Below are 7626 nucleotides of genomic sequence, written 5' to 3' on the forward strand. Positions count from 1 at the left end.
CGCCAGCCTCGGCCTCCCAAAGTGCTGGGATTACAGGCGTGAGCCACCGCGCCCGGCAAATGTCTGTCGTTTCTAAGCCACCCAGGCTATGGTATTCTGTTATAGCAAAACAAACGGACTAAGATGTCATCCTAAAACATGAAACTTCCAGCCCCAGGGAATGGGGGAATGATGTTTACTTACTCAAGTTTGTAACCCCTCACAATTCCCATGTTGAAATCCTCAGCCCCCAAGGCAATGGTATTTGGTGGTGAGGCCTTTGGGAGGTGATGAGGTCATTCGGGTGGAGTGTTATGAATAGGATTCGTGCCCTTATAAAAGGGACCCCAGGCCAGGCACGGTGACTCACGCCTGTCATCCCAGCACTTTGGGAGGCCGAGGCGGGCAGATCACGAGGTCAGGAGTTCCAGAGCAGCCTGGCCAACATGGTGAAACCCCATCTCTACATAAAAATACAAAAATTAGCCAGGTGTGGTGGTGGGTGCCTGCAATCCCAGCTCCTCGGGAGGCTGAGGCTCACGCCTGTCATCCCAGCACTTTGGGAGGCTGAGGCAGGCGGATCACAAGGTCAGGAGTTTGAGAGCAGCCTGGCCAACATGGCGAAACCCCATCTCTACTAAAAATACAAAAAAATTAGCAGGGCGTGGTGGGGGGGTGCCTGTAATCCCAGCTCCTTGGGAGGCTGAGGCAGGAGAATCGCTTGAACCCGGGAGGCGGAGGTTGCAGTGAGCCGAGATCGCGCCACTGCACTCCAGCCTGGGCGACAGAGCGAGACTCCATCTCAAAAAACAAAAACAACAACAGAATAAAATAAAATAAAAGGGACTCTAGAGAGCTCCCTCTCCCCTTCCACCACCATGTGAGACACAAGACACAGCAAGAAGGTGCTGTCTGTGGACCAGGAAGCCGCTGGTTCGTAGACCACCAGACACTGAATCTGCCACGCCTTAATCTTGGACTTCCAGCCTCCAGAACCGTGAGACATAGATGCCTGTTGTTGATAAGGCCCCCAGGCTGTGGTATTTCATGATAGCAACACATACGAACTAAGACACTTTCCTGAAATGTGAAGGTTCCAGCCCCAGCAAATGAGGGAAAGGAAAGAGTCATCCACGTCTAGGGAGGGTCAGGGTTGAAGCCGATGCTACCAGGGCCGTCTTGAGTTGGCGTTTAGGGCCAGATGCCGTGCGTAGAGAATGTGTATGGGGGAATGGAGATGGGCACCCTTTCTCATCCGTGCCGTAAAGACCCAGGCACTCGGGCCGTCCTGGGACCCAGTGCCTGGCTTTCACAGGAACCCTGTGAAACTCTGCCGGGGCTGTGTAGACACCGCCTCTGACCTCTCATGAGGCTTTCCTGAGTAACCCAGTTGTCTCTCTGGCTGTTGGCAGCCCTGGGTAGGTCTGTTGTTGACTGCAAAGGTGATACGGAAAGAGGAAGTACCACACCCTCCAACTTTCTGCATCACGAACCCTATCTGACCCTCCTCATCTAGGGGTGCTGTTTTTCTGCAGAAGTTGGCACTACAATCTTGAAGAAAACAAAACAAAACACCAAAGTACTGGCTACAGGAGGCCCAGGCTACCAATTTCATTTCCTTATAAACTCAGTTCTGGGGTCTTGATTTGAACGTGATGCTCCAGTGTCAGGAAGGGGGTCAAAAAAGAGAAGCGTGTCTGTGACCTTCAACTCAGGAGGAAAACACTTTATGGTTGTTTATTCTTTTTAAATTAAATATATCAAGAGACAGAACCACTGAGGAATATGCATAGCAGCACACAATAGCCGAAAGGTGAAAACAACTCCATGTACACAGGAGTGGATACGCAGGATAAACCCATGCAATGGAATACAACACAGCCATGAAAATGGGATACTATGCAGCCTTGAAAAAGGAATGAGGTTCTGACACAGGCTGCCACATGGATGAACCTTGAGGACATCACACTCAGTGAGGGAAACCAGACACAGAAGGCCACACTTTGTAGGATCCCAGGCAAGCAAGTCTGTGATTTAGAACTCAGGAGGAAAACACTTTATGGTTGTTTATTCTTTTTAAATTAAATCTATCAAGAGGCAGAACCACTGAGGAATATGCATAGCAGCACACAATAGCTGAAAGGTGGAAACAACTCAAATATCCATGCACACACAGGAGTGGATATGCAGGATAAATCCATGCAATGGAATATTACACAGCCATGCAATGGAATACTCTGCATCCATGAAAATGGAATACTATGCACCCTTGAAAAAGGAATGACGTTCTGACACAGGCTGCCACACGGATGAACCTTAGGACATTATGCTCAGTGAGAGAAGCCAGACACAGAAGGACACACTTTGTAGGATTCCATTTCTGTGAAATGTCCAGAACAGGCAGATCCACACAAATAGAAAGTGGATTTGTGGTTGTGAGGGGCTGGGGAGTGAGGATTGGGAATTCATGCTTAATGGGTACAGAGTGTCCTTTTAGGTGACGAGAATGTGAGCAGTGATGGTTGCGCAATGTTCTGAATGTGCTAAATGCCACTGAATCACACTCTTCAAAATGGTTAATTTTGGCCGGGCGCGGTGGCTCACGCCTGTAATCCCAGCACTTAGGGAGGCCAAGGCGGGCAGATCACGAGGTCAGGAGATCAAGACCATCCTGAGTAACACGGTGAAACCCCGTCTCTACTAAAAATACAAAATATTAGCCATGCGTGGTGGGGTGCACCTGTAATCCCAGCTACTCAGGAGGCTGAGGCAGGAGAATGGCGTGAACCTAGGAAGCGGAGGTTGCAGTGAGCCGAGATCGTGCCACTGCACTCCAGCCTGGGTGACAAGAGCAAAAACTCCATCTCAAAAGGAAAAAAAAAAAAGCCAGGCATGATGTGTGCACCTAGGGTTTTAACCACTCAGGAGGCTGCGGTGGGAGGATTGCTTGAGCCCATGATGTTAAGGCTGCAGGCAGCTATGATCACACCACTGCACTCCAGCCCGGGTGACAGAGGGAGACTCTGTCTCTTAAAAAAACAAACAAACAAAACATGTTATCAGGACACCACAATTTTCTCCCTCTGCTTCTGTTTTCATTGTTTCAGGTATTCACATAAATTGAGCAAGGGGCCAATGCTCTTGTTTCCCCAGCTGCATTTTTTTTTTTTTTTTAGTTTCGCTCTTGCCATCCAGGCTGGAGTGCAGTGGCACAATCTTGGCTCACTGCAACCTCCACCTCCTGGGTTCAAGCAATTCTCCTGCCTCAGCCTCCCAAGTAGCTGGGATTATAGACATGCACTACCACGCCCCACTAGTTTTGTATTTTTAATAGAGACGGGCTTTTACCATGTTGGTCTGGCTGGTCTCAAACTCCTGACCTCAAGTGATCCACCTGCCTCGGCTTCCCAAAGTGCTGGGATGACAGGCTGAGCCACTGCACCCAGCCAGACATGATCTGTTTGTGTGTCTGTGGTGAGAACGCTTAACATCCACTGTCTTCGAGATTTTTTTTTTTTTTTTTTGAGATGGAGTCTCACTCTGTCACCCACGCTGGAATGCAGTGGTGCAATCTCGGCTCACTGCAAGCTCCGCCTCCTGGGGTCATGCCATTCTCCTGTCTCAGCCTCCCAAGTAGCTGGGACTACAGGCGCCTGCCACCACACCCGGCTGATTTTTTGTATTTTTATTTTAGTAGAGACGGGGTTTCACCGTGTTTGCCAGGATGGTCTTGATCTCCTGACCTCGTGATCCGCCCACCTCGGCCTCCCAAAGTGCTGGGATTACAGGCGTGAGCCACCGCGCCCGGTCTGCGAGATTTTTAAGTACACAATTCAATGTTATTCATTATAGTCACTGTGTTGTACCATAGATCTCCTCAGCTTACTCATTCTGTCGGAATGAGCATGGTTTTTTTGTTTGTTTGTTTGTTTTTGCCCTTAGATCAAACATCTTTTCCATTTTAGCTGTTTTTTTGTTTTTTGGGGTTTTTTTTTTGAGACAGAGCCTTGCTCTGTTGCCTAGGCTGGAGTGCAGTGGTGCAGTCTTAGCTCACTGCAGCCTCAACCTCCTGGGCTAAAGCTATCCTCCCACCTCACCCTCCCGAGTAGCTGGGACTACAGGTACACACCACCATGCCCAGCTAATTTTTCTTTCTAGAGATGGGGTCTTGTTATGCTGCCCAGGCTGGCTTCCAACTCCTGAGCTCAAGCAATCTCCCACCTCAGCCTCCCAAAGTGTTGGGATTACAGGTGCGAGCCACAATGTCCAGACTTGGACATTTGTCCATCCATCTTCTATTCATCCATCCATTTATCCATCCATTTATTCATCCATTCATCCATCCATCCATCCATCCATGCATCCATTCATTCATCTATCTATTATCTATCTATCTATCTATCTATCTATCTATCTATCTATCTATATATATCTATGTATCTATCTATCATCTATCTATCTATCTACCTACCTATCATCTATCTTATCTATCTACGTATCTGTCTATCTATGTATCTATGTATCTATCTATGTATCTGTGTATGTATGTATCCATCTATCTATCATTTATCTATCTATCATCTATCTAATCTATGTATCTATCTCTGTATCTATGTATCTATCATCTATCTATCTATCTATTTAATCTATCCATCTATGTATCTATCTATGTGTCTATCTATCATCTATCTATCTATCTAACCTATGTGTCTATCTATGTATCTATGTATCTATCTGCCATCTATTATCTATCTATCCATCATCTATCTATCTATCTACCTACCTATCATCTATGTATCTATCTATGTATCTATATATGTATTTATGTATGTATCTATCATCTATCTATCTAATCTATCTGTTATCTATCTATCTATCTATCTATCTGTCCATCTATCTATCTATCTTATGTATTAAAGTGGTTCTCAACTGGAGAAGATTTTGCTGTCCATGAGACATCAGTAAAATATGGAGTTATCCTTGGTTCTCACCACTGGCTGGAGCAGGATGTGCTCCTGGCATCTGGTGGGCGGAGCTGAAGGATGCTGCTCAGTATCGTACAGTGCAGAGGATGGCCCCACCACAGAGGATCCTCCAGCCTCAAATGTCAGGAGTGCCAGGGCGGGCATGTTCTTGGATAACCCCCTCTCCCCACATCCTTTTTGGGATGCCCCGTTGTGGCTGCCTTCATCATCTTTTGAATTAGGGGATGAGTGAATGAAGACACTGGAGTATCTTGTATCTATCTGTGTATCTATGTATCTATGTATCTATTTATCTATCTATTTATCATCTATCTATCTATCATCTATCTATCATCCTCTATCCATGTATCTAATCTATCTACCTATCATCTATCTATTTATCTATCTATCATCTATTATCTATCTATCTATCTATCTATCTATCTATCTATCTATCTATCTATCTTCTGTATTAAAGTGGTTCTCAACTGGAGAAGATTTTGCTGTCCATGAGACAATCAGTAAAATATGGAGTCATCCTTGGTTGTCACCACTGGCTGGAGCAGGAGGTGCTCCTGGCATCTGGTGAGTGGAGCTGAGGGACGCTGCTCAGTATCGTACAGTGCACAGGACGGCCCCACCACAGAGGATCCTCCAGCCTCAAATGTCAGCAGCTCCAGGGCTGGTGTGTTCTTGGATAACCCCCTCTCCCCACATCCTTTCCAGGATGCCCTGTTGTGGCTGCCTTCATCATCTTTTCAAGTAGGGGATGAGTGAATGAAGACACTGGAGACCATCTGGGTAGAGAGTTTCCCTCTGAGTTCCCAGGAATGCCTCTGTCCTGGACCCCAGCACAGATCACCATGGGCAGCCCCTAACCATTGCCAGGCTCCTGAGGAGGGTCACCCTCTGCTTACTCCCCGTCATACCCATCTGGGGAATGGGTGGCTTCCACAGACCCACCAGGCATCTCCCTGTATCCTTGTACCTGCTGGAGGGTGCTACGTTGTCTCCGATTTACAGGGACAGTTTGAGCAACCAACCCAGGTCCCCATATGGTGAGATGGTGTCTGGGCTACAAACCCAGGCCACCGATGTTGCTTGCTATTTAGAAATCAAGACATTTATGTCCCCATTGTTTGGGGGAGTTCATCCACACAGTAAAACTACAGAAAAGTTGAATGCTGTTTAGTTTTTTTTTGTTTGTTTTTTTGTTTTGTTTGTTTTGAGAAGGAGTCTCGCTCTGTCGCCCAGGCTGGAGTGCAGTGGTGCGATCTGGGCTCACTGCAAGCTCCACCTCCCGGGTTTACACCATTCTCCTGCCTCAGCCTCCCGAGTAGCTGGGACTACAGGCACCCGCCACCACGCCCGGCTAATTTTTTGTATTTTTAGTAGAGACGGGGTTTCACCGTGTTGGCCAGGATGGTCTCGATCTCCTGACCTCGTGATCCGCCCGCCTCGGCCTCCCAAAGTGCTGGGATGACAGGCGTGAGCCACCGCGCCCGGCCTAGTTTTTCTTATAATCATGCAGTATTGTTTGTAGGATACTCTACAGGTTTGTGAGTGCGGAGACCCCAAACAGGCACGAAGGGGTGGAAAAGGGATGTGCTGGAAAAGAGGACGGAGAGAGTGGGGTCCCACGGCTCTCAGCAGAGAGGCTGCTGCAGGTACCCACCACTGGAGGCTATTGTCATAGAGACCCAGCAGGTGGGACATTTGGCTGCCTCCTCAGGCTGCGTCTTTGAGTGCAACTAGGGGGAGCAGCTGAGCTTCAGGGATTCACGGATTCTATCAGGACAGCAGATGAGGGACTGGCGGGCACTTGGGCCCTAGAGCTCGGCAGTTGCAAAGCAATGTATGCTTTTTTTTTTTTTTTTTTTTTTTGGAGACAGGATCTCACTCTTTTGCCCAGGCTGGAGTGCGGTGGTGCAGTCTCAGCTCACTGCAGCCTTGACCTCCCGGGCTCAAGCGATCCTCCCGCCTCAGCCTACTCTCTATTGCAGTGAGCCGAGATCATGCCATTGCACTCCAGCCTGGGTGACAGAGTGAGACTCTGTCTCAAAAAAAAAAAAAGAGCTGGGTGCGGTGGCTCATGCCTGTCATCCCAGCACTTCGGGAGGCCGAGGCGGGCGGATCACGAGGTCAGGAGTTCGGGACCATCCTGGCTAACACGGTGAAACCCCATCTGTACTAAAAATACAAAAAATTATCTGGGCATAGTGACAGGCACCTGTAGTCCCAGCCACTTGGGAGGCTGAGGCAGGAGAATGGCGTGAACGCGGGAGGTAGAGGTTGCAGTGAGCCAAGGTTGCGCCACTGCACTCCAGCCTGGGCCACAGAGCGAGACTCCGTCTCAAAAAAAAAAGGAAAAGAAAAGAAAAGAAAAAAGTGTTTGGCAGTTTCCCCTGTGGTTGGTCTCTCTCTCTCTCTCTCTCTGTCTCCCCTGCCACCTTGTGAAGGTGTGCCCACTCTGTTGCCGAGGCTGGAGTACAGTGCTGCAGTCTCGGCTCACTGCAGCCTTGACCTCCCGGGCTCAAGCGATCCTCCCGCCTCAGCCTCCTGAGTAGCTGGGACTACAGGCACAGACCATGACACCCACACAATTTTTGTATTTTTTTATAGAAATGGGATCTCACTATGTTGCCCAAGCTGTTCTCGAACTCCTAGGCTCCAGTGGTCCATC

This window comes from Pongo pygmaeus, chromosome Y (assembly GCF_028885625.2).
Source record: "Pongo pygmaeus isolate AG05252 chromosome Y, NHGRI_mPonPyg2-v2.0_pri, whole genome shotgun sequence".
Classification (NCBI taxonomy): domain Eukaryota; kingdom Metazoa; phylum Chordata; class Mammalia; order Primates; family Hominidae; genus Pongo; species Pongo pygmaeus.